This window comes from Hyla sarda, unplaced genomic scaffold (genome assembly GCF_029499605.1).
Source record: "Hyla sarda isolate aHylSar1 unplaced genomic scaffold, aHylSar1.hap1 scaffold_2927, whole genome shotgun sequence".
Classification (NCBI taxonomy): Eukaryota; Metazoa; Chordata; class Amphibia; order Anura; family Hylidae; genus Hyla; species Hyla sarda.
The window spans coordinates 634-26,599 of NW_026609637.1; the positions used below are offsets into that span (position 1 = coordinate 634).

At 49.8% G+C, this 25,966-nt stretch overlaps 3 non-coding genes and 3 pseudogenes across 3 annotated transcripts; all 6 read right to left on the reverse strand.

Annotated features, from left to right (window-relative positions):
• Positions 1-218: 218 nt before the first annotated feature.
• LOC130327121 (U2 spliceosomal RNA) lies at positions 219-391 on the reverse strand (annotated as a pseudogene).
• A 5,771-nt stretch (positions 392-6,162) lies between these two features.
• Positions 6,163-6,352, reverse strand: LOC130327118 (U2 spliceosomal RNA). Its single transcript, XR_008871608.1, has one exon. It is a non-coding gene; the product is annotated as a U2 spliceosomal RNA (small nuclear RNA).
• Positions 6,353-8,450: 2,098 nt separating this feature from the next.
• Positions 8,451-8,641, reverse strand: LOC130327117 (U2 spliceosomal RNA). Its single transcript, XR_008871607.1, has one exon. It is a non-coding gene; the product is annotated as a U2 spliceosomal RNA (small nuclear RNA).
• A 2,104-nt stretch (positions 8,642-10,745) lies between these two features.
• On the reverse strand, positions 10,746-10,918 carry LOC130327123 (U2 spliceosomal RNA; annotated as a pseudogene).
• A 5,771-nt stretch (positions 10,919-16,689) lies between these two features.
• Positions 16,690-16,879, reverse strand: LOC130327119 (U2 spliceosomal RNA). Its single transcript, XR_008871609.1, has one exon. It is a non-coding gene; the product is annotated as a U2 spliceosomal RNA (small nuclear RNA).
• Positions 16,880-18,975: 2,096 nt separating this feature from the next.
• LOC130327124 (U2 spliceosomal RNA) lies at positions 18,976-19,151 on the reverse strand (annotated as a pseudogene).
• Positions 19,152-25,966: the final 6,815 nt, after the last annotated feature.

Genomic DNA, 25,966 nt, shown 5'->3' on the forward strand with positions numbered 1-25,966 from the left:
AATTAAGGAGGCCATTTAGTCAGCAGCAGCAGAAGTCCTGTGCCTGGACGCTCCAACAGGGGCCAGACACAAGCAGAAGCAGAAGCAGCAGAAGCAGCAGCAGCACCACCTTTTGTTTTTTGGCTGCAGCAGCAGCAAGGCCCACAGGGCTGGCTAGCTGGCTAGCCAGCAAGCAGGTAGCAATGAAAGTAGGAATCTTTCTTTTTAACCCTGTAAGGGGGTGGTGCACTGTACCCGAAGATACTGCCATATCGGGTCAATGCATAGGGCGACGGAAGCAAGCTTCGAAATCGGCCCCCGTTCTCAAAAATCCATTTAATATATGGTCCCCAGATAGGGGACGTATCAGATATTAAACTGATAAGAACAGATTTTTGATTGAAAGAGCTTTATTTTCCGTTCAGTCATTACAAGTCGTACAATAAATTACAGTCACACAAAGCATGATAGTACAATACACAGCAAAGGTTCCCTAAGCTATACATCGCACACCATGCTACTCTAACATTCAGCTCAATCCTGCAATATAAAGGCACAAGAGATCAAACAAAAACCAAATAATACAATCTGTGATCGGGGTAGGGGTGTGGGCGACTATGTGGGGGTAGGGAGGGGGCGGATCACAGGGCCAAACTGTTGGGCTGTATCTTCAGGGAGACATGGGAGAAGGAGAGGGGTCTTCACTCCTCTTCTTCCTCATCAACGGCCGAGCTGTCCAAGATGGAATAGTCTCTAAGCAGGTTCTTGATGAACCTGCGGCAGTCCCGGACGGACATGTTTTCCCTGTTGATCACGAGGCGGTTCCTGGCAAGCCACACTGCGTCCTTAAAACAGTTCATAAGGCGCCAGGCCTCCTGGATGGCCTCCACGTCGTGGGTCCCAGGGAACAGGCCGTAAAGCACCGAATGGTACGATAGGCAGCTCCTGGGCACTGAGTCTCTGAGTTCCTGTTCTAGGGCGTCCAACAGACCCTGTGCAAAGGGGCACTGCCAAAACACGTGGAAAGATGTTTCCTCCACGTAGGGGCAACGGGGGCAGTACCGGGTCTTGCACAGGTTGCGGGCATGCATGAATGACCTGAGAGAGAGACCTCCCATGACGGCCATCCACGACAAGTCCTTGTGTCCATTGGTAAGCCGCTTTGAGGCCACATTGTTCCAAACTGTCTCTGCAGTGGCTGCGGGGAGTCCCGGAACCAGCTCGGTCGAGTCCTTAGCTCGGATGAGCTTGTGGATTGTCTTCGGCTTCCATAGGTCTGGTTTCAGTCCTTCCAGCTGGTGCTCCCTCACAAACCGGACAACATCCCCATAGAACCAGGGAGTGTTCCAGTTGTAAGGGATGGAGCTGTCCCACTTGTCCCAGCCCAGCTGTCTCCAGAAGGGCATGAGAAGCAAGCGAGACATGGACCTGCCCGCTGAGCCAGTCTTTTCTACAAGAGTCCGCTGCACCGTGACACATGCAAAGGAGGCCCTCAGCAGAGCGGGGATGTCGGGTATTCCCTTCCCACCCTTGCGGGGTTCCTTGTACATCACGGTCCTCTTGACTCTGTCCATTTTGCCCCAGACGAAGCCAAACACTGTCCGGGTGATGGCCTTGCAAACGGTGGTATGGGGAGGCCAGGCCTGTGCGGTATATTGGAGCACAGGCAAAACTTCACTCCGCAGGACAAGTGCCTTGCCTTCCATCGTGAGCTTTCTGGAGCTCCACAGTCCGATCTTTGAGTTTATCCTTCCTAGTCGGTCTTGCCAAGACTTAAGGGCCGCTCCTTCCTTCCCGAACCAGACTCCAAGAATTTGAATGAAGTCCGGCTTAACGGCAAAGGGGAAGGGGGCGGAAGAAGCCAGGTGCCATTCCCCGAAGAGCATGGCCTCCGACTTCCCGCAGTTGACTTTTGCCCCCGAAGCTCTGCCGAAGTCCTCACAGGTCTGGACGAGTGCAGTCACCGAACGCTGGTCAGCGCAGAAGACGGTCACGTCGTCCATGTAGAGCGAGCACTTGACCTCGTGGCGATCTGGTCCTGGTGCGGTGATCCCTCTGATCTCTCCATTCTGCCGGATAGTCTCAGCGAAGAGCTCTATAACACAAACAAAAAGGAGAGGTGAAAGAGGGCAGCCTTGTCTAACCCCTGAAAGAATAGGAAAGGGGTCAGTCTTCCAGCCGTTCACCAACACCGTGCTGTAAATGTCAAAATACATAACGTTAACAAAAGAGCAAAACATCTTCCCCAGACCCAGCCTGCGCAAAACCCTGTCCATGAATGCGTGGGAGACACGGTCGAACGCCTTCTCCTGATCTAAGCTGACCAGGGCGGCGCGGCCCCCGCGGTCCTGGATGTAATGGACCGTGTCTCTCACAAGGGCAAGGCTGTCGGCAATCCTGCGGCCAGGAATGCTGCAGGTCTGGTCCGGATGGACGATCTGCCCCATGACAGGTTTCAGCCTGTTGGCCAGCACCTTGGCGAGGATCTTGTAGTCCACGTTCAGGAGAGAGATGGGACGCCAGTTTTTCAGGTCACATCTCTCCCCCTTCCGCTTATACAAGATCGTGATCATCCCTTCCCTCAACGACGGAGGCATTCTGCCCCCCACCACCATCTCCTCGTACACCTCCAACAGGTCCGGACAGATCAGGTCACCCAGCGCTACGTAGAGCTCGGCCGGGAGACCGTCACTGCCCGGGGTCCTGCCGGGCTTAAAGGATTTAGCGGCAGAGAGCAGCTCCCCCACCGTCAAGGGATCGTCCATAGCCGCCGCACCTGCGGGATCAACAACGTTAGTGACACCTGACAGGAACCTCTCGGCGGCTTCGGGGTCGGATGACTTGGGGGCGTAGAGGTTGCTGTAGAAGTCGTGGACGACCCCCATCACTTCCTCCTTGCCGCTCCTCATGTGTCCGGTCTCATCTCGTAGCTCAGTCAGGGGCGTGTGGCCGGCATGGAGCTTCCTGAAAAAGAAAGAGTTACATTTCTCACCCTTCTCCAGGTTCTCCACCTTGGAACGAAAGACGATTCGCTTGGATTCCTCCTCAAAGTGCCTTTTCAAGCTCTTTTTGGTCTCCTCCAGCTCCTCCCTGACGTCCCAGCCACACTGGAGCAGGTCCTGCAGGGACCGCAGCTCGCGCTGCAGTTTCCTCAAGTCCCACTTCTTCGCACACGCCTGTTGTCTGCCTTTTGCCTGAAAGAAACAACGGAATTCGACTTTAACATATTCCCACCAATCGCTGATGCACTTGAACAGACATTTGTCATTTCGCCATACAAGGTAAGCATCCCTAAGTTCCTCCATGACCTCCCTCTGCTCCAACAGGGCACAATTCAACTTCCAGGAGCCCGGGCCAGGTGGGAATCCATGGCCCAGAGTCCCCCGGAATCGAATGGCCCTGTGGTCAGAGAAGAAGCAGGGGACCATAGAGTACGACACCTTTCTGACTGCTCTCGAAGTGAAGATGAAGTCTATCCGAGAACGGAGCGAGCCATCGGGGCGGCTCCACGTATAGTTTACGGAGCCGTTCCCGATGGACCCGACAACGTCCTGCAAGGATGCCTCCGTCACCATCTCAATCAGCAGTTTAGACGTCACGTCCAGGTTGGCGGATGTGCCAGAACTGCGCCCGTCCACCTCAATGGGGCAGTTGAAGTCACCACCCAACACTACTGCTCTAGTGGTGGCGAGTTCAGCCCGCAGGGCCTGGAGAACCTCCAGTCGGACATCCCTCTCAGGGGAGGCATACACGTTGATGAGCCGCACGGGCTCACCCGCCCAGGAACCGTCTGCGACAAGAAGTCTGCCACAGACGAGCTCCCGGACGGAATCAAGTGCAAAGTTACCTCCCCTGATCAGGATGGCCACCCCCGCAGACCTATTGTCGCCCCCTCCAGACCAGTAGGAAGGGCCGTGAGGCCACTGCCTGGCCAGATGGTTGTAAGACCTAGAAGCAGACAAAGCACATTCCTGCAACATGTAAACATCACACCTCTGGGAATCTAAGAACGTAAGAACAGTCTGAAATCTAAACCAAGCTCTAATACTCCTCACATTAATGCAGAAGATGTTGAGATCAGCCATGGGAATAAAAAAGAGAGGTTAGTTCTGATACTAGTTACCAGTCTGGTTGGACGGGTCCTCTTCTCTGGCGCCTGTCGGCTCCTGTGGCTTCTCGTAGCGCCCTTCCAAGAACTCGTCGTAGACCGTGTTGGACGGAGTGTCCAGGATTTTCTTAACCTCTGGGTCCTGCAGCAGCTCCTCCATAGATTGAGCTTGGACTGGCTCTGCTTGGACCTGCTCCACTTGGGCCTGCTCCATCACCTCCTCTCCTTCTGAAGCCTCAAGGCTCTCGCAGACCTGCTCCATCTCCTCATCTGAAGCTTGAGGGGTTTCGCAGGTCTCGATTATCTTTCTTTTGTGGGACTCTTCTGATACGTTGTCCCTTCCTTTCCTCTTCCTCTGTATGGTACCTGGGGGAGGAAGCACAGGAAAGTCCTCCGAAGGGCGGGCACCAGCAGCTGGAGGGGGGTTAGGTGCTGCTGGGCCAGGAGAGAAAGGAGGCTGGGTGGGGCGGGGGGCAGGAGAGAGTGCCCGGGCAGGGGAGGACGGGGCAGGGGTGGGCCGGGCAGGGGAGGACGGGGCAGGGGTGGGCCGGGCAGGGGAGGACGGGGCAGGGGTGGGCCGGGGTGGGGTACGGGGGGCAGGGGTGGGCCGGGGTGGGGTACGGGGGGCAGGGGTGGGGCGGGATGGGGCAGGAGGGGCGGGGGTGGGACGGGATGGGGCAGGAGGGGCAGGGGTGGGACGGGATGGGGCAGGAGGGGCAGGGGTGGGACGGGATGGGGCAGGGGTGGGACGGGATGGGGCAGGAGATGGGGCGGGAGGGGCAGGGGATGGGGCGGGAGGGGCAGGGGAGGGGCGGGACGGGGCAGGGGTGGTGGCTTTCGCCTTCTTACCCTCCTTGGTCGGCTTGGCCATCCGTGGTGTTGGCTCCGGAGCTGGGGCTGGCTTCGGTGCTCTCGCTGCCACAGATGCCCATGTTCTCTCCCTCTGGGGGCAGTCCTTGTAGCTGTGGGCTGCCAGTCCGCAGAGGTTGCAGGTCTTGCTCTTGGGGCAGTCCTTGGTCGTGTGACCTGTCACACGGCAATACCTGCAGGCATCCTCCGTACAGTCCTTGCCCTCGTGGCCCATCTTGCCACATCTCCTGCAGGTCTGCGGCATGTCCGGGTAGAAGATAAGTCCTGTGGAGTTGCCCAAGGAAAATGTCGTTGGCAGGTGCTGTAGTCCGTCTGGAGAAGCAGGGTTCTTGTTGAGTCTGACGACCACAGACCACTTGCAGGTCCAGTATCCGAGTGAGTTCAGGATGCGGGTGGGCTCCCTCACCACGGTGCAGAAGCGCTTCAGGAAGGTCGAGATGTCCGTGCCTGGGGTGTGTGGGTTCCGCATTGAGACCGTCACCCGCCTCTCCTCTCTTTGAATAAGGCAGTTGCCCACAAAGCGAGAGAAAGGGGATTCGGGACTCGCCGCTTTCACCACCTCCCAGTATCTTCTACAGGTCCCAATGGTGGCAAAGGTGATGTAGAAGATTCCCGAAAAGAAGGTTGCTATTCCCAGGGTGTCAGCCGTGGGGAAGCCTTGATCCGCCAGCATCTTCTTGCAGAACACGTCGTGGGACATGTCCGGCACCCTTCCGTCCACGGGCTTGAGCTTCAAGGCAACAGTCTGCCTCATCCAGGGCTCCAGGGTTGGAGCTTCCAGGTTAGGAATTCTGCCGCCCTTCTGCCTTGCCGTGGTGGAGGTTGAAGCTTGCTGTGGTTGGGGCTGGACCTCCAGGCCTTGCCCTGCAGCCTCCTGGGTGGACTTGCTGGTTGAGGCCATGGCTTCTTCCAGCAGGCTCTTTTCCGCTTCCTTGCTTGCTTGTGGAGAGAGGCTTCGCAAAGTCTTCTTTCCCGGGTGGGAGGAGCTATGCAGATCCGGTCCCGGTGGGAGGAGCTATGCAAATCCTTCTCCAGAGGCAGCGAGTTTCTTCGAAAAGATTCTGCGCCGCCTTCCTCTTCGCCGCTGTTCCGGAATTCACCGCCGATTCCCTTCTTCCAGGTTCTTCGTCGGCTTCTTCCGGAGCTGCAGTCTTCAAGATCTTCTCCTTCTTCAGATGTTCCGAGGCAGGCAGGAGACGATCTTCAGGTGGTATGCTCTAGAGAAATGCGGTTCTAATAAGAACGAAAAGTACTGCAATCGTACTACGCAAAAATCTCTACCACAATGCTTGGAGTTCTTCAGACCGTAGCGATCATGGTATCTCCCCTGCCAGGTAAGTATACTGATAAGAACAGATACTACACTTGATCTTAGCCAAAAGGCCGAGAAGCGATAACCGTGAAAGGGGCGGGCCCAACAAGGTCCCCTTCATGGGCACTATCACTGCTTGCTGTCAGGGAGGCTGCCAGACAATTTTCCATGCACACTCTGGGCTGGGGGGCAGTCAACCACCAGTACACACAGCAGAACCTAAACCCATACCATTATTGCTAAGCAGCAAGACAGGGGCCCATTGCACTCCCACGGGGCCTTTTTAAATGCAATCCATAACCCGGATTTGCCAGGAACCCTTCTTACTCCTCCTACTTGCATGTGACACTGGGCTTAGGATCTGCATAGGAAACACACACACAAGCACACACCTACCTTTGTTGCCTGCAGATGCCTCCTTGGCTGTCCCCAAACGGTATCAAACCAACACCCACGGGAAGCTGTAAGCATAGAGGACATGCCTGCACCCCATTGGACTTACCTGTGTGGGTTAAATCCGGGTTATTTGACAACCTATGGCGGTGATGGTTCTGCTCAGGCAGAGCAGTGCTGATGCTCCTCATAAAGCTGTCGCTGCTGTGAAGGTTCTAGGTGACATCACAAATCCCTATGGTTACATACACAACAAAGCTGGGTTGTTGTTGTTTACACTCTGCAAGGCCTGTGGAAGTGAGTGACATCATAGCACTGTAGTTCTGAGGGTTCAAGATGGATGCAACAATCTCCTGTTGCTTCTATGAAGGCCGTAATAGACGACATCACCAAACAGCTCCATAGTCACATACACAGCAAAGGAGAGATGTTGTTTACACCTAGTGATGTCAGTGGTATTGAGTGACATCACAGCACAGTGCTAAGGCTCCTGGGCCTGGACACAGCAGCGGCTGCAATATCTCAACGGAGAATACGTTTATATCTATGTGTGTGTGTGCGCATATATATATATATATATATATATATATATATATATATATATATATATTCTCCGCCGAAATCACTTTTAAACCCATTTCCACCTTTTTTTCCCTTCTCTTCCTCTTACTTTTTTTTCACGTTTTTTTACGTTTTTCTCCTTTTCGCCTCTTTTCTGGGCGTATTATTCTTCTTTTTCTTCTTTTTTTTCGTCTAATGCATACCCCATCAGTGCAGCAATGCTTATTCAATACCGCCAGCAGATGGAGACACTGGGGGATAATTTTCTAAGGATTTATACTGATTTTTCCTGTCTGAATTTGTCGCACAGAAAGTTGCAGGCCAAATATGTGTGACATTTCTGCGACTTTAGCTTCTAGAGCATTTTTACAACATTATACATAGGTGCTGAATACATAAAAAGCGACTGTTCAGCGACAGACAAGTCGCATCGGCTGAAAGTAGGCCAGAATGTCAGTCCATGTTGGAGCAGGTTTAGATACAGTCTAAAGCATAGATCTCAAAGTCTGTGCACAGAATTTAGCAAGGGCCTCGCACCTTCTGATGCATCAGGTAGGTGCACAATAGCATAGCCTAACCCTCTGTACTTTGGTCTATATTGATGCGGGACATAGACAGCCAGCTGATGACCAATCCATTAGTGCAATGGATGGCTGGAAGCATTTGTCTTTGCCTTTGCAATACCACAGAAGCAATGCATGGTCAATGTACAGCAATGACACACCTGTGTGAACAGCCAGGAGACCCCCCCCCCCCCCCCCCCCATGTTATGTTACATAGTTACATAGTTAGTACGGTCGAAAAAAGACATATGTCCATCACGTTCAACCAGGGAATTAAGGGGTAGGGGTGTGGCGCGATATTGGGGAAGGGATGAGATTTTATATTTCTTCATAAGCATTAATCTTATTTTGTCAATTAGGAACATTCAGCACCCACCCGCTATCAAGGCAGCTGCCTATCATGTCATGCCCTACCTGCACAGGTGTGCTGGCTACTCAAATGATCCAATTAAGGAGGCCATTTAGTCAGCAGCAGCAGAAGTCCTGTGCCTGGACGCTCCAACAGGGGCCAGACACAAGCAGAAGCAGAAGCAGCAGAAGCAGCAGCAGCACCACCTTTTGTTTTTTGGCTGCAGCAGCAGCAAGGCCCACAGGGCTGGCTAGCTGGCTAGCCAGCAAGCAGGTAGCAATGAAAGTAGGAATCTTTCTTTTTAACCCTGTAAGGGGGTGGTGCACTGTACCCGAAGATACTGCCATATCGGGTCAATGCATAGGGCGACGGAAGCAAGCTTCGAAATCGGCCCCCGTTCTCAAAAATCCATTTAATATATGGTCCCCAGATAGGGGACGTATCAGATATTAAACTGATAAGAACAGATACTACACTTGATCTTAGCCAAAAGGCCGAGAAGCGATAACCGTGAAAGGGGCGGGCCCAACAAGGTCCCCTTCATGGGCACTATCACTGCTTGCTGTCAGGGAGGCTGCCAGACAATTTTCCATGCACACTCTGGGCTGGGGGGCAGTCAACCACCAGTACACACAGCAGAACCTAAACCCATACCATTATTGCTAAGCAGCAAGACAGGGGCCCATTGCACTCCCACGGGGCCTTTTTAAATGCAATCCATAACCCGGATTTGCCAGGAACCCTTCTTACTCCTCCTACTTGCATGTGACACTGGGCTTAGGATCTGCATAGGAAACACACACACAAGCACACACCTACCTTTGTTGCCTGCAGATGCCTCCTTGGCTGTCCCCAAACGGTATCAAACCAACACCCACGGGAAGCTGTAAGCATAGAGGACATGCCTGCACCCCATTGGACTTACCTGTGTGGGTTAAATCCGGGTTATTTGACAACCTATGGCGGTGATGGTTCTGCTCAGGCAGAGCAGTGCTGATGCTCCTCATAAAGCTGTCGCTGCTGTGAAGGTTCTAGGTGACATCACAAATCCCTATGGTTACATACACAACAAAGCTGGGTTGTTGTTGTTTACACTCTGCAAGGCCTGTGGTAGTGAGTGACATCATAGCACTGTAGTTCTGAGGGTTCAAGATGGATGCAACAATCTCCTGTTGCTTCTATGAAGGCCGTAATAGACGACATCACCAAACAGCTCCATAGTCACATACACAGCAAAGGAGAGATGTTGTTTACACCTAGTGATGTCAGTGGTATTGAGTGACATCACAGCACAGTGCTAAGGCTCCTGGGCCTGGACACAGCAGCGGCTGCAATATCTCAACGGAGAATACGTTTATATCTATGTGTGTGTGTGCGCATATATATATATATATATATATATATATATATATATATATATATATATATATATATATTTCTCCGCCGAAATCACTTTTAAACCCATTTCCACCTTTTTTTCCCTTCTCTTCCTCTTACTTTTTTTTCACGTTTTTTTACGTTTTTCTCCTTTTCGCCTCTTTTCTGGGCGTATTATTCTTCTTTTTCTTCTTTTTTTTCGTCTAATGCATACCCCATCAGTGCAGCAATGCTTATTCAATACCGCCAGCAGATGGAGACACTGGGGGATAATTTTCTAAGGATTTATACTGATTTTTCCTGTCTGAATTTGTCGCACAGAAAGTTGCAGGCCAAATATGTGTGACATTTCTGCGACTTTAGCTTCTAGAGCATTTTTACAACATTATACATAGGTGCTGAATACATAAAAAGCGACTGTTCAGCGACAGACAAGTCGCATCGGCTGAAAGTAGGCCAGAATGTCAGTCCATGTTGGAGCAGGTTTAGATACAGTCTAAAGCATAGATCTCAAAGTCTGTGCACAGAATTTAGCAAGGGCCTCGCACCTTCTGATGCATCAGGTAGGTGCACAATAGCATAGCCTAACCCTCTGTACTTTGGTCTATATTGATGCGGGACATAGACAGCCAGCTGATGACCAATCCATTAGTGCAATGGATGGCTGGAAGCATTTGTCTTTGCCTTTGCAATACCACAGAAGCAATGCATGGTCAATGTACAGCAATGACACACCTGTGTGAACAGCCAGGAGACCCCCCCCCCCCCCCATGTTATGTTACATAGTAACATAGTTAGTACGGTCGAAAAAAGACATATGTCCATCACGTTCAACCAGGGAATTAAGGGGTAGGGGTGTGGCGCGATATTGGGGAAGGGATGAGATTTTATATTTCTTCATAAGCATTAATCTTATTTTGTCAATTAGGAACATTCAGCACCCACCCGCTATCAAGGCAGCTGCCTATCATGTCATGCCCTACCTGCACAGGTGTGCTGGCTACTCAAATGATCCAATTAAGGAGGCCATTTAGTCAGCAGCAGCAGAAGTCCTGTGCCTGGACGCTCCAACAGGGGCCAGACACAAGCAGAAGCAGAAGCAGCAGAAGCAGCAGCAGCACCACCTTTTGTTTTTTGGCTGCAGCAGCAGCAAGGCCCACAGGGCTGGCTAGCTGGCTAGCCAGCAAGCAGGTAGCAATGAAAGTAGGAATCTTTCTTTTTAACCCTGTAAGGGGGTGGTGCACTGTACCCGAAGATACTGCCATATCGGGTCAATGCATAGGGCGACGGAAGCAAGCTTCGAAATCGGCCCCCGTTCTCAAAAATCCATTTAATATATGGTCCCCAGATAGGGGACGTATCAGATATTAAACTGATAAGAACAGATTTTTGATTGAAAGAGCTTTATTTTCCGTTCAGTCATTACAAGTCGTACAATAAATTACAGTCACACAAAGCATGATAGTACAATACACAGCAAAGGTTCCCTAAGCTATACATCGCACACCATGCTACTCTAACATTCAGCTCAATCCTGCAATATAAAGGCACAAGAGATCAAACAAAAACCAAATAATACAATCTGTGATCGGGGTAGGGGTGTGGGCGACTATGTGGGGGTAGGGAGGGGGCGGATCACAGGGCCAAACTGTTGGGCTGTATCTTCAGGGAGACATGGGAGAAGGAGAGGGGTCTTCACTCCTCTTCTTCCTCATCAACGGCCGAGCTGTCCAAGATGGAATAGTCTCTAAGCAGGTTCTTGATGAACCTGCGGCAGTCCCGGACGGACATGTTTTCCCTGTTGATCACGAGGCGGTTCCTGGCAAGCCACACTGCGTCCTTAAAACAGTTCATAAGGCGCCAGGCCTCCTGGATGGCCTCCACGTCGTGGGTCCCAGGGAACAGGCCGTAAAGCACCGAATGGTACGATAGGCAGCTCCTGGGCACTGAGTCTCTGAGTTCCTGTTCTAGGGCGTCCAACAGACCCTGTGCAAAGGGGCACTGCCAAAACACGTGGAAAGATGTTTCCTCCACGTAGGGGCAACGGGGGCAGTACCGGGTCTTGCACAGGTTGCGGGCATGCATGAATGACCTGAGAGAGAGACCTCCCATGACGGCCATCCACGACAAGTCCTTGTGTCCATTGGTAAGCCGCTTTGAGGCCACATTGTTCCAAACTGTCTCTGCAGTGGCTGCGGGGAGTCCCGGAACCAGCTCGGTCGAGTCCTTAGCTCGGATGAGCTTGTGGATTGTCTTCGGCTTCCATAGGTCTGGTTTCAGTCCTTCCAGCTGGTGCTCCCTCACAAACCGGACAACATCCCCATAGAACCAGGGAGTGTTCCAGTTGTAAGGGATGGAGCTGTCCCACTTGTCCCAGCCCAGCTGTCTCCAGAAGGGCATGAGAAGCAAGCGAGACATGGACCTGCCCGCTGAGCCAGTCTTTTCTACAAGAGTCCGCTGCACCGTGACACATGCAAAGGAGGCCCTCAGCAGAGCGGGGATGTCGGGTATTCCCTTCCCACCCTTGCGGGGTTCCTTGTACATCACGGTCCTCTTGACTCTGTCCATTTTGCCCCAGACGAAGCCAAACACTGTCCGGGTGATGGCCTTGCAAACGGTGGTATGGGGAGGCCAGGCCTGTGCGGTATATTGGAGCACAGGCAAAACTTCACTCCGCAGGACAAGTGCCTTGCCTTCCATCGTGAGCTTTCTGGAGCTCCACAGTCCGATCTTTGAGTTTATCCTTCCTAGTCGGTCTTGCCAAGACTTAAGGGCCGCTCCTTCCTTCCCGAACCAGACTCCAAGAATTTGAATGAAGTCCGGCTTAACGGCAAAGGGGAAGGGGGCGGAAGAAGCCAGGTGCCATTCCCCGAAGAGCATGGCCTCCGACTTCCCGCAGTTGACTTTTGCCCCCGAAGCTCTGCCGAAGTCCTCACAGGTCTGGACGAGTGCAGTCACCGAACGCTGGTCAGCGCAGAAGACGGTCACGTCGTCCATGTAGAGCGAGCACTTGACCTCGTGGCGATCTGGTCCTGGTGCGGTGATCCCTCTGATCTCTCCATTCTGCCGGATAGTCTCAGCGAAGAGCTCTATAACACAAACAAAAAGGAGAGGTGAAAGAGGGCAGCCTTGTCTAACCCCTGAAAGAATAGGAAAGGGGTCAGTCTTCCAGCCGTTCACCAACACCGTGCTGTAAATGTCAAAATACATAACGTTAACAAAAGAGCAAAACATCTTCCCCAGACCCAGCCTGCGCAAAACCCTGTCCATGAATGCGTGGGAGACACGGTCGAACGCCTTCTCCTGATCTAAGCTGACCAGGGCGGCGCGGCCCCCGCGGTCCTGGATGTAATGGACCGTGTCTCTCACAAGGGCAAGGCTGTCGGCAATCCTGCGGCCAGGAATGCTGCAGGTCTGGTCCGGATGGACGATCTGCCCCATGACAGGTTTCAGCCTGTTGGCCAGCACCTTGGCGAGGATCTTGTAGTCCACGTTCAGGAGAGAGATGGGACGCCAGTTTTTCAGGTCACATCTCTCCCCCTTCCGCTTATACAAGATCGTGATCATCCCTTCCCTCAACGACGGAGGCATTCTGCCCCCCACCACCATCTCCTCGTACACCTCCAACAGGTCCGGACAGATCAGGTCACCCAGCGCTACGTAGAGCTCGGCCGGGAGACCGTCACTGCCCGGGGTCCTGCCGGGCTTAAAGGATTTAGCGGCAGAGAGCAGCTCCCCCACCGTCAAGGGATCGTCCATAGCCGCCGCACCTGCGGGATCAACAACGTTAGTGACACCTGACAGGAACCTCTCGGCGGCTTCGGGGTCGGATGACTTGGGGGCGTAGAGGTTGCTGTAGAAGTCGTGGACGACCCCCATCACTTCCTCCTTGCCGCTCCTCATGTGTCCGGTCTCATCTCGTAGCTCAGTCAGGGGCGTGTGGCCGGCATGGAGCTTCCTGAAAAAGAAAGAGTTACATTTCTCACCCTTCTCCAGGTTCTCCACCTTGGAACGAAAGACGATTCGCTTGGATTCCTCCTCAAAGTGCCTTTTCAAGCTCTTTTTGGTCTCCTCCAGCTCCTCCCTGACGTCCCAGCCACACTGGAGCAGGTCCTGCAGGGACCGCAGCTCGCGCTGCAGTTTCCTCAAGTCCCACTTCTTCGCACACGCCTGTTGTCTGCCTTTTGCCTGAAAGAAACAACGGAATTCGACTTTAACATATTCCCACCAATCGCTGATGCACTTGAACAGACATTTGTCATTTCGCCATACAAGGTAAGCATCCCTAAGTTCCTCCATGACCTCCCTCTGCTCCAACAGGGCACAATTCAACTTCCAGGAGCCCGGGCCAGGTGGGAATCCATGGCCCAGAGTCCCCCGGAATCGAATGGCCCTGTGGTCAGAGAAGAAGCAGGGGACCATAGAGTACGACACCTTTCTGACTGCTCTCGAAGTGAAGATGAAGTCTATCCGAGAACGGAGCGAGCCATCGGGGCGGCTCCACGTATAGTTTACGGAGCCGTTCCCGATGGACCCGACAACGTCCTGCAAGGATGCCTCCGTCACCATCTCAATCAGCAGTTTAGACGTCACGTCCAGGTTGGCGGATGTGCCAGAACTGCGCCCGTCCACCTCAATGGGGCAGTTGAAGTCACCACCCAACACTACTGCTCTAGTGGTGGCGAGTTCAGCCCGCAGGGCCTGGAGAACCTCCAGTCGGACATCCCTCTCAGGGGAGGCATACACGTTGATGAGCCGCACGGGCTCACCCGCCCAGGAACCGTCTGCGACAAGAAGTCTGCCACAGACGAGCTCCCGGACGGAATCAAGTGCAAAGTTACCTCCCCTGATCAGGATGGCCACCCCCGCAGACCTATTGTCGCCCCCTCCAGACCAGTAGGAAGGGCCGTGAGGCCACTGCCTGGCCAGATGGTTGTAAGACCTAGAAGCAGACAAAGCACATTCCTGCAACATGTAAACATCACACCTCTGGGAATCTAAGAACGTAAGAACAGTCTGAAATCTAAACCAAGCTCTAATACTCCTCACATTAATGCAGAAGATGTTGAGATCAGCCATGGGAATAAAAAAGAGAGGTTAGTTCTGATACTAGTTACCAGTCTGGTTGGACGGGTCCTCTTCTCTGGCGCCTGTCGGCTCCTGTGGCTTCTCGTAGCGCCCTTCCAAGAACTCGTCGTAGACCGTGTTGGACGGAGTGTCCAGGATTTTCTTAACCTCTGGGTCCTGCAGCAGCTCCTCCATAGATTGAGCTTGGACTGGCTCTGCTTGGACCTGCTCCACTTGGGCCTGCTCCATCACCTCCTCTCCTTCTGAAGCCTCAAGGCTCTCGCAGACCTGCTCCATCTCCTCATCTGAAGCTTGAGGGGTTTCGCAGGTCTCGATTATCTTTCTTTTGTGGGACTCTTCTGATACGTTGTCCCTTCCTTTCCTCTTCCTCTGTATGGTACCTGGGGGAGGAAGCACAGGAAAGTCCTCCGAAGGGCGGGCACCAGCAGCTGGAGGGGGGTTAGGTGCTGCTGGGCCAGGAGAGAAAGGAGGCTGGGTGGGGCGGGGGGCAGGAGAGAGTGCCCGGGCAGGGGAGGACGGGGCAGGGGTGGGCCGGGCAGGGGAGGACGGGGCAGGGGTGGGCCGGGCAGGGGAGGACGGGGCAGGGGTGGGCCGGGGTGGGGTACGGGGGGCAGGGGTGGGCCGGGGTGGGGTACGGGGGGCAGGGGTGGGGCGGGATGGGGCAGGAGGGGCGGGGGTGGGACGGGATGGGGCAGGAGGGGCAGGGGTGGGACGGGATGGGGCAGGAGGGGCAGGGGTGGGACGGGATGGGGCAGGGGTGGGACGGGATGGGGCAGGAGATGGGGCGGGAGGGGCAGGGGATGGGGCGGGAGGGGCAGGGGAGGGGCGGGACGGGGCAGGGGTGGTGGCTTTCGCCTTCTTACCCTCCTTGGTCGGCTTGGCCATCCGTGGTGTTGGCTCCGGAGCTGGGGCTGGCTTCGGTGCTCTCGCTGCCACAGATGCCCATGTTCTCTCCCTCTGGGGGCAGTCCTTGTAGCTGTGGGCTGCCAGTCCGCAGAGGTTGCAGGTCTTGCTCTTGGGGCAGTCCTTGGTCGTGTGACCTGTCACACGGCAATACCTGCAGGCATCCTCCGTACAGTCCTTGCCCTCGTGGCCCATCTTGCCACATCTCCTGCAGGTCTGCGGCATGTCCGGGTAGAAGATAAGTCCTGTGGAGTTGCCCAAGGAAAATGTCGTTGGCAGGTGCTGTAGTCCGTCTGGAGAAGCAGGGTTCTTGTTGAGTCTGACGACCACAGACCACTTGCAGGTCCAGTATCCGAGTGAGTTCAGGATGCGGGTGGGCTCCCTCACCACGGTGCAGAAGCGCTTCAGGAAGGTCGAGATGTCCGTGCCTGGGGTGTGTGGGTTCCGCATTGAGACCGTCACCCGCCTCTCCTCTCTTTGAATAAGGCAGTTGCCCACAAAGCGAGAGAAAGGGGATTCGGGACTCGCCGCTTTCACCACCTCCCAGTATCTTCTACAGGTCCCAATGGTGGCAAAGGTGATGTAGAAGATTCCCGAAAAGAAGGTTGCTATTCCCAGGGTGTCAGCCGTGGGGAAGCCTTGATCCGCCAGCATCTTCTTGCAGAACACGTCGTGGGACATGTCCGGCACCCTTCCGTCCACGGGCTTGAGCTTCAAGGCAACAGTCTGCCTCATCCAGGGCTCCAGGGTTGGAGCTTCCAGGTTAGGAATTCTGCCGCCCTTCTGCCTTGCCGTGGTGGAGGTTGAAGCTTGCTGTGGTTGGGGCTGGACCTCCAGGCCTTGCCCTGCAGCCTCCTGGGTGGACTTGCTGGTTGAGGCCATGGCTTCTTCCAGCAGGCTCTTTTCCGCTTCCTTGCTTGCTTGTGGAGAGAGGCTTCGCAAAGTCTTCTTTCCCGGGTGGGAGGAGCTATGCAGATCCGGTCCCGGTGGGAGGAGCTATGCAAATCCTTCTCCAGAGGCAGCGAGTTTCTTCGAAAAGATTCTGCGCCGCCTTCCTCTTCGCCGCTGTTCCGGAATTCACCGCCGATTCCCTTCTTCCAGGTTCTTCGTCGGCTTCTTCCGGAGCTGCAGTCTTCAAGATCTTCTCCTTCTTCAGATGTTCCGAGGCAGGCAGGAGACGATCTTCAGGTGGTATGCTCTAGAGAAATGCGGTTCTAATAAGAACGAAAAGTACTGCAATCGTACTACGCAAAAATCTCTACCACAATGCTTGGAGTTCTTCAGACCGTAGCGATCATGGTATCTCCCCTGCCAGGTAAGTATACTGATAAGAACAGATACTACACTTGATCTTAGCCAAAAGGCCGAGAAGCGATAACCGTGAAAGGGGCGGGCCCAACAAGGTCCCCTTCATGGGCACTATCACTGCTTGCTGTCAGGGAGGCTGCCAGACAATTTTCCATGCACACTCTGGGCTGGGGGGCAGTCAACCACCAGTACACACAGCAGAACCTAAACCCATACCATTATTGCTAAGCAGCAAGACAGGGGCCCATTGCACTCCCACGGGGCCTTTTTAAATGCAATCCATAACCCGGATTTGCCAGGAACCCTTCTTACTCCTCCTACTTGCATGTGACACTGGGCTTAGGATCTGCATAGGAAACACACACACAAGCACACACCTACCTTTGTTGCCTGCAGATGCCTCCTTGGCTGTCCCCAAACAGTATCAAACCAACACCCACGGGAAGCTGTAAGCATAGAGGACATGCCTGCACCCCATTGGACTTACCTGTGTGGGTTAAATCCGGGTTATTTGACAACCTATGGCGGTGATGGTTCTGCTCAGGCAGAGCAGTGCTGATGCTCCTCATAAAGCTGTCGCTGCTGTGAAGGTTCTAGGTGACATCACAAATCCCTATGGTTACATACACAACAAAGCTGGGTTGTTGTTGTTTACACTCTGCAAGGCCTGTGGAAGTGAGTGACATCATAGCACTGTAGTTCTGAGGGTTCAAGATGGATGCAACAATCTCCTGTTGCTTCTATGAAGGCCGTAATAGACGACATCACCAAACAGCTCCATAGTCACATACACAGCAAAGGAGAGATGTTGTTTACACCTAGTGATGTCAGTGGTATTGAGTGACATCACAGCACAGTGCTAAGGCTCCTGGGCCTGGACACAGCAGCGGCTGCAATATCTCAACGGAGAATACGTTTATATCTATGTGTGTGTGTGCGCATATATATATATATATATATATATATATATATATATATATATATATATATTTCTCCGCCGAAATCACTTTTAAACCCATTTCCACCTTTTTTTCCCTTCTCTTCCTCTTACTTTTTTTTCACGTTTTTTTACGTTTTTCTCCTTTTCGCCTCTTTTCTGGGCGTATTATTCTTCTTTTTCTTCTTTTTTTTCGTCTAATGCATACCCCATCAGTGCAGCAATGCTTATTCAATACCGCCAGCAGATGGAGACACTGGGGGATAATTTTCTAAGGATTTATACTGATTTTTCCTGTCTGAATTTGTCGCACAGAAAGTTGCAGGCCAAATATGTGTGACATTTCTGCGACTTTAGCTTCTAGAGCATTTTTACAACATTATACATAGGTGCTGAATACATAAAAAGCGACTGTTCAGCGACAGACAAGTCGCATCGGCTGAAAGTAGGCCAGAATGTCAGTCCATGTTGGAGCAGGTTTAGATACAGTCTAAAGCATAGATCTCAAAGTCTGTGCACAGAATTTAGCAAGGGCCTCGCACCTTCTGATGCATCAGGTAGGTGCACAATAGCATAGCCTAACCCTCTGTACTTTGGTCTATATTGATGCGGGACATAGACAGCCAGCTGATGACCAATCCATTAGTGCAATGGATGGCTGGAAGCATTTGTCTTTGCCTTTGCAATACCACAGAAGCAATGCATGGTCAATGTACAGCAATGACACACCTGTGTGAACAGCCAGGAGACCCCCCCCCCCCCCCATGTTATGTTACATAGTTACATAGTTAGTACGGTCGAAAAAAGACATATGTCCATCACGTTCAACCAGGGAATTAAGGGGTAGGGGTGTGGCGCGATATTGGGGAAGGGATGAGATTTTATATTTCTTCATAAGCATTAATCTTATTTTGTCAATTAGGAACATTCAGCACCCACCCGCTATCAAGGCAGCTGCCTATCATGTCATGCCCTACCTGCACAGGTGTGCTGGCTACTCAAATGATCCAATTAAGGAGGCCATTTAGTCAGCAGCAGCAGAAGTCCTGTGCCTGGACGCTCCAACAGGGGCCAGACACAAGCAGAAGCAGAAGCAGCAGAAGCAGCAGCAGCACCACCTTTTGTTTTTTGGCTGCAGCAGCAGCAAGGCCCACAGGGCTGGCTAGCTGGCTAGCCAGCAAGCAGGTAGCAATGAAAGTAGGAATCTTTCTTTTTAACCCTGTAAGGGGGTGGTGCACTGTACCCGAAGATACTGCCATATCGGGTCAATGCATAGGGCGACGGAAGCAAGCTTCGAAATCGGCCCCCGTTCTCAAAAATCCATTTAATATATGGTCCCCAGATAGGGGACGTATCAGATATTAAACTGATAAGAACAGATTTTTTACTTTTAGATATAATATTCTTAGACTAAAAGACCTTACGCAGTCCAGATTATACTTAGTCTGCTAAAAGCATATTCCACAGATGTAGATTCCAAAGACTTTTAGCCACTTTGTGACCTAATCTTTTTTTATCCAATAAATAGAAAACATACATCTCACTAAGAGCTAGGCGAACACAATCTTTAGAGGTAATAGTGTCTCTTTTAAAAAGAAGAATATTCCTCGTCTTCCATAGTGCAATTTTAATACAATTTATACTAATCCACAAAACCCGAGACTTTTCCACAGATAAAACATTATAAAATCCATATAAAATAACTTCATGATTTAAAAAATTAAGATCAGAAATGAATTTTAGTAAGGGTCCTATCAAATGCCATATCTCTTGGGCGTAAAAACAGTTCCAAAAAAGGTGTAAAACTGTTTCCTCACTAGGACACCCCATTCTCGGGCACTTTGCACTACGACACAATCCTCTTCTGTGTTGGAATTCTCTGGTAGGCAAACATTGATGTGCTATCTGCCAGGCCAGATCTTTTAAGTCATTAGATAAGAATCCCATATTCACCATCCTCCAAACTCTTAGAGATTTCTCAGTGGAATAATTAGATATTAAGCAAATCTGTTCTATCTTCCTGATTTCAGGAACTAATTTTCGTGCATTACTACAAATTTCTTGACTAAAATTAGCAATGCCATAAATACGAATAATCTTTTCTAAAACCACATAGTGCGCTGGGGGAATAAATAAGATTGGGGACGTTAAAGGTAAGGTTATCCACTTTCTTTTTCTAAAAATGTGACCTGCAGCATATTTTAAAAAATAAGACCAATAACAGTTTCTTTGCAAGCCATTAAAACACATAGAAAAAAAGTGAATATATAAAAACCTTTTTAAATCAGGCACATCCTTACCCCCCAATTTCTTTGTCTTCATCATTACATCTCTCCTGAGTTTATCCATTTTAGACCCCCATAAAAAATGAAAGCAAATCTTGTTTAAAAACTTTAAGGTGCGTTCACTCGGTGGGAAAACCAAGCTTAAATATAGCATGATAGGTAGCAACAAAGCTTTCATTATCAGTACTTTTCCTTCTATTGTTAATTTCCTCATTTTCCAAAAACTTATTTTCTTTTGCACTTTCTCTTTGACGATGGACCAGCTTTCCTCTCCATTATTTTCATTGTCAAAGATGACACCCAAGATTTTGATTTTATCATATTGCACATTCACCTCCGTATTGCCCCAATTCCCTATTGCAAAGCAATCACATTTATTTTTATTTAATTTGAAGCCAGAGCCCTCACAAAAAAATTCTGTCTGTCTGATAGCACGTTTCAGGGATGGTTCATCTGGACATAGAATATTAACATCATCCATGTATGCTATCGTCTTTACGCTCTGTCCTCCACTTCCAGGGATTGGCACTCCTCTAATGAGCTTATCTTTTCTCAAAACATTCAACAGAGGTTCTATTGCACATATGAAAAGAATGGGTGATAGGGGGCACCCCTGTTTCACCCCAGACTGTAAACATACCTCTTGGGATAAAAAACCGTTAATTAAAATACGACTAAAACAGTTTTTATATAAAAGTGCAATTTTTCCAACAATAAAATCAGGAAAATTCATTTTCTTTAAAACCAACCATAAAAAATCATGAGAAACACGGTCATAAGCCTTTTGAAAATCCAAGGATAAAATTGCCAATTTCTGATCACATTGTTTCTGATACCATAAAACATCTTTTACAAGGTTTAGATGATCACTTATTTTCCTTCCAGGTACTCCGCATACTTGGTCACTGTGTATAACCTTAGAAATTACCTGCTTGAGCCTATTTGCTAAAATTTTTGCTAAAACCTTATAGTCTGTATTTAGCAGGGTAATAGGCCTCCAATTTTCTAATTTAGAGATGTCTCCTTTTTTAAAAATCAGAGTAACAACACCATCTCTCCAGGACGCAGGTAAAATCTCAGATTTAAAAGCACAGTTAAAAATACCTAAAAGATCATCTTTTAAAATGGACCAAAAACACAGATAAAATTCAACTGGCAACCCATCCGAACCAGGTGTTTTACCATTTAAAAAACTCTTAAAAGTGCTTAAAAGTTCAGGTAAAAAGATTTCATCACAAAGGCTCTCTTGGTCAGTTTTGTCAAGTTTTGAATCCAAGGTATCTAAAACATCATTAGTAAAGGAAATATCAATATCTTTTTTATTAAAAAGCTCCTGATAAAATACTTGTGCTTCTCGCAACATCTCTTCATTAGTTATCTTCCCTTCTATTACAGATATCATTTCTTTCTTTCCCACCACCTTCTTAAAAAAGAATCTCGAACACTTTTCATCATTCTCCAGACATTGCACCTTGCTGTTAAAAATCATTTCTTTTCCTTTTTGACTAATGGCATTTTTTATTTCATTCTTTGTCTGAGCAATAACATCATCCATCTCAAGCCCGGCTTGCTTTAGTTTATAATATGTTTGGATTTTAGTGTTTAACATTTTAAACAACCATAACTTTTTCTCCTTAGCCTTTTGGATGCCCACACGGATAAAAAACAGTTTAGTCCACTTTTTAACATCCTCCCACCAATCCAAAATATTTTTATATTGGGATTGACGCAATCTCCATTTGTTATAAGCAGCAATAAAATCATTTTTTGTTTTCATGTCCTCTAATAAAGTAGTGTTGAGCTTCCAAACGCCTCTGCCTTTCTCTAGGCCAGGTAAAGTGACATGTGCATGTAATAACTTATGATCAGAGAAAATATTCGATAAAAGAGAAACCTCAACTAGATTAAAACTTTCCGATAAAAAAATAAAATCAATCCTGGATTTGCAGACATTATTTTCCCATGTGTAACCAGGGTCGTCTGGGTATTTTCTCCTCCAGACATCGGTAAAGTTAAAATCCTCAGTCATACTCTTAATCTGTTTCTCTGTTTTATCCACTCTGACATGCACACTTCCACTCTCACGATGATCACCACTCATACAACAATTAAAATCTCCAGCCATTAAAATAGGTGTTGAACCTGGGATAAAAGCCTGAATATCATTAATCAAGTCGGCTCTCTCATTTTTTTCAGGAGAAGCATAGATGTTAAAAAGCTTAATCTCTGAGCCATTGTACTTAATATTAACTAATAGCGCTCTACCAGGTATAATTTCTAAGAAGGACAAAACTTGTACATCTGAACCTCTAAACAAGATCCCAACACCTGAAGATCTGTTCAGATTGTCACCCGACCAGACCGATGGTCCCAAAGTCCAGCTACGACAAAGGTCCTCATAATTTGGACTATGTTCAATTCCACATTCTTGTAAAAAGAACAGAGAACAGTCCAAGGTCTCTAAAAAACTAAACAAAGCAGCCCTTCTCGTAGGGCTCTTTAGACCTCTCACATTAAGAGAGGAGCACTTTAAGGAAGCTATTCGCTACTGGAGTTTGAGTCCGATATGAAACCCACAGGTGACTCCGGGCTTTCGAACTCTTTGATATTTTTTGGATCGGACGCTGATCTTATAGAAGGCCTCCATGCATGTTGACTGTCCTCACATTCGTCTGAGCTTTTTTTGACAGGCCGTTTAATGCCAAGTTGTGGCTCATCTCCAAGTTCCTTCTTCCGCTTGATCTCCTTCACGCCAACCTCCATGGCTTCACTGCTCACTAGTGACCCTCCACCACTAGAACCCTCCACAGAAGGTCTCCCCTCTGTCTCAGGCACAGCAGAAAGGTCCATAAGCTCCGCCACGACATGAGAAGTTACAGCCGGCTTTTCTGAAGGCGCCTCAGACCGCTGGGGTGCTTTCGCAGGTGGTACTTCAGCTTGCACTACACCCACTCTCCCCGCTACACGGTCAGCCCACGATCTAGCTACACTGGAACGGAGACTGCAATCTTTAAAGGCATGGCCTTCTTCACCACAAATGTTGCAGACGATTTTAGCACAGTCCTTAGAAACATGGCCTTCTTGATTGCACCGACCACAGCGAACTGTAGTGTCCGTGCAAACTTCCATAGTATGTCCGAATTTCTTACATTTCCTACAAAAAGTAGGCATCTCGGGATAAAACAAATAGCCCTTATCCCGACCGATAGAAAAGTTGGAGGGTGGATGACACAACCCTCCAATGCCAGTAGCATCCTCCTTCATTTTCACAAAAAACTTATGTTTCCCCGTCCATAGGTCTTCTGAATTCATCACCTTATGGGAATACTTAACAGAACTGCAGTATTTCCCCAAAAAGAGCTCAATATGGGACACAGTCACAAAGGGATTGTGCATACACACAACTAGAGGAATATCGCCTCCAGTATACAACACTGTGACCGTGATCCCATCAAGCTCAGCAAGGTCTTGATTGCTTTTCAGCTTCTCAAAAAGATTCTGGCATGCATAAGCAGAGTCCAGAGTTAGGATGAAGCTGCCCTTCCGAGGATCTCTGAGACAGACGATGTTCTCTTTCTTCACCCCAAGAAGCTTGTAGAGAGTTTCTTTCACAAAATAAGAAAGTTGGACGAGTTCTTGCTTGTCTTCATCAACATCAAAGCGAAAGGAAAAACGAATCCGCGTTTCACCGGATGTAAGGTAACGGATGCGAACACCCATCTTGTCGATCGCCTTTTCGGTTCCTCGTAGCAGCCCCCCTTGGAAAAGGTAGGACAAACTCCCAGGATCCTCCTGACCAGACACTTGATCTAGCCAAAAGGCCGAGAAGCGATAACCGTGAAAGGGGCGGGCCCAACAAGGTCCCCTTCATGGGCACTATCACTGCTTGCTGTCAGGGAGGCTGCCAGACAATTTTCCATGCACACTCTGGGCTGGGGGGCAGTCAACCACCAGTACACACAGCAGAACCTAAACCCATACCATTATTGCTAAGCAGCAAGACAGGGGCCCATTGCACTCCCACGGGGCCTTTTTAAATGCAATCCATAACCCGGATTTGCCAGGAACCCTTCTTACTCCTCCTACTTGCATGTGACACTGGGCTTAGGATCTGCATAGGAAACACACACACAAGCACACACCTACCTTTGTTGCCTGCAGATGCCTCCTTGGCTGTCCCCAAACGGTATCAAACCAACACCCACGGGAAGCTGTAAGCATAGAGGACATGCCTGCACCCCATTGGACTTACCTGTGTGGGTTAAATCCGGGTTATTTGACAACCTATGGCGGTGATGGTTCTGCTCAGGCAGAGCAGTGCTGATGCTCCTCATAAAGCTGTCGCTGCTGTGAAGGTTCTAGGTGACATCACAAATCCCTATGGTTACATACACAACAAAGCTGGGTTGTTGTTGTTTACACTCTGCAAGGCCTGTGGAAGTGAGTGACATCATAGCACTGTAGTTCTGAGGGTTCAAGATGGATGCAACAATCTCCTGTTGCTTCTATGAAGGCCGTAATAGACGACATCACCAAACAGCTCCATAGTCACATACACAGCAAAGGAGAGATGTTGTTTACACCTAGTGATGTCAGTGGTATTGAGTGACATCACAGCACAGTGCTAAGGCTCCTGGGCCTGGACACAGCAGCGGCTGCAATATCTCAACGGAGAATACGTTTATATCTATGTGTGTGTGTGCGCATATATATATATATATATATATATATATATATATATATATATATATATTTCTCCGCCGAAATCACTTTTAAACCCATTTCCACCTTTTTTTCCCTTCTCTTCCTCTTACTTTTTTTTCACGTTTTTTTACGTTTTTCTCCTTTTCGCCTCTTTTCTGGGCGTATTATTCTTCTTTTTCTTCTTTTTTTTCGTCTAATGCATACCCCATCAGTGCAGCAATGCTTATTCAATACCGCCAGCAGATGGAGACACTGGGGGATAATTTTCTAAGGATTTATACTGATTTTTCCTGTCTGAATTTGTCGCACAGAAAGTTGCAGGCCAAATATGTGTGACATTTCTGCGACTTTAGCTTCTAGAGCATTTTTACAACATTATACATAGGTGCTGAATACATAAAAAGCGACTGTTCAGCGACAGACAAGTCGCATCGGCTGAAAGTAGGCCAGAATGTCAGTCCATGTTGGAGCAGGTTTAGATACAGTCTAAAGCATAGATCTCAAAGTCTGTGCACAGAATTTAGCAAGGGCCTCGCACCTTCTGATGCATCAGGTAGGTGCACAATAGCATAGCCTAACCCTCTGTACTTTGGTCTATATTGATGCGGGACATAGACAGCCAGCTGATGACCAATCCATTAGTGCAATGGATGGCTGGAAGCATTTGTCTTTGCCTTTGCAATACCACAGAAGCAATGCATGGTCAATGTACAGCAATGACACACCTGTGTGAACAGCCAGGAGACCCCCCCCCCCCCCCCCCCCCATGTTATGTTACATAGTTACATAGTTAGTACGGTCGAAAAAAGACATATGTCCATCACGTTCAACCAGGGAATTAAGGGGTAGGGGTGTGGCGCGATATTGGGGAAGGGATGAGATTTTATATTTCTTCATAAGCATTAATCTTATTTTGTCAATTAGGAACATTCAGCACCCACCCGCTATCAAGGCAGCTGCCTATCATGTCATGCCCTACCTGCACAGGTGTGCTGGCTACTCAAATGATCCAATTAAGGAGGCCATTTAGTCAGCAGCAGCAGAAGTCCTGTGCCTGGACGCTCCAACAGGGGCCAGACACAAGCAGAAGCAGAAGCAGCAGAAGCAGCAGCAGCACCACCTTTTGTTTTTTGGCTGCAGCAGCAGCAAGGCCCACAGGGCTGGCTAGCTGGCTAGCCAGCAAGCAGGTAGCAATGAAAGTAGGAATCTTTCTTTTTAACCCTGTAAGG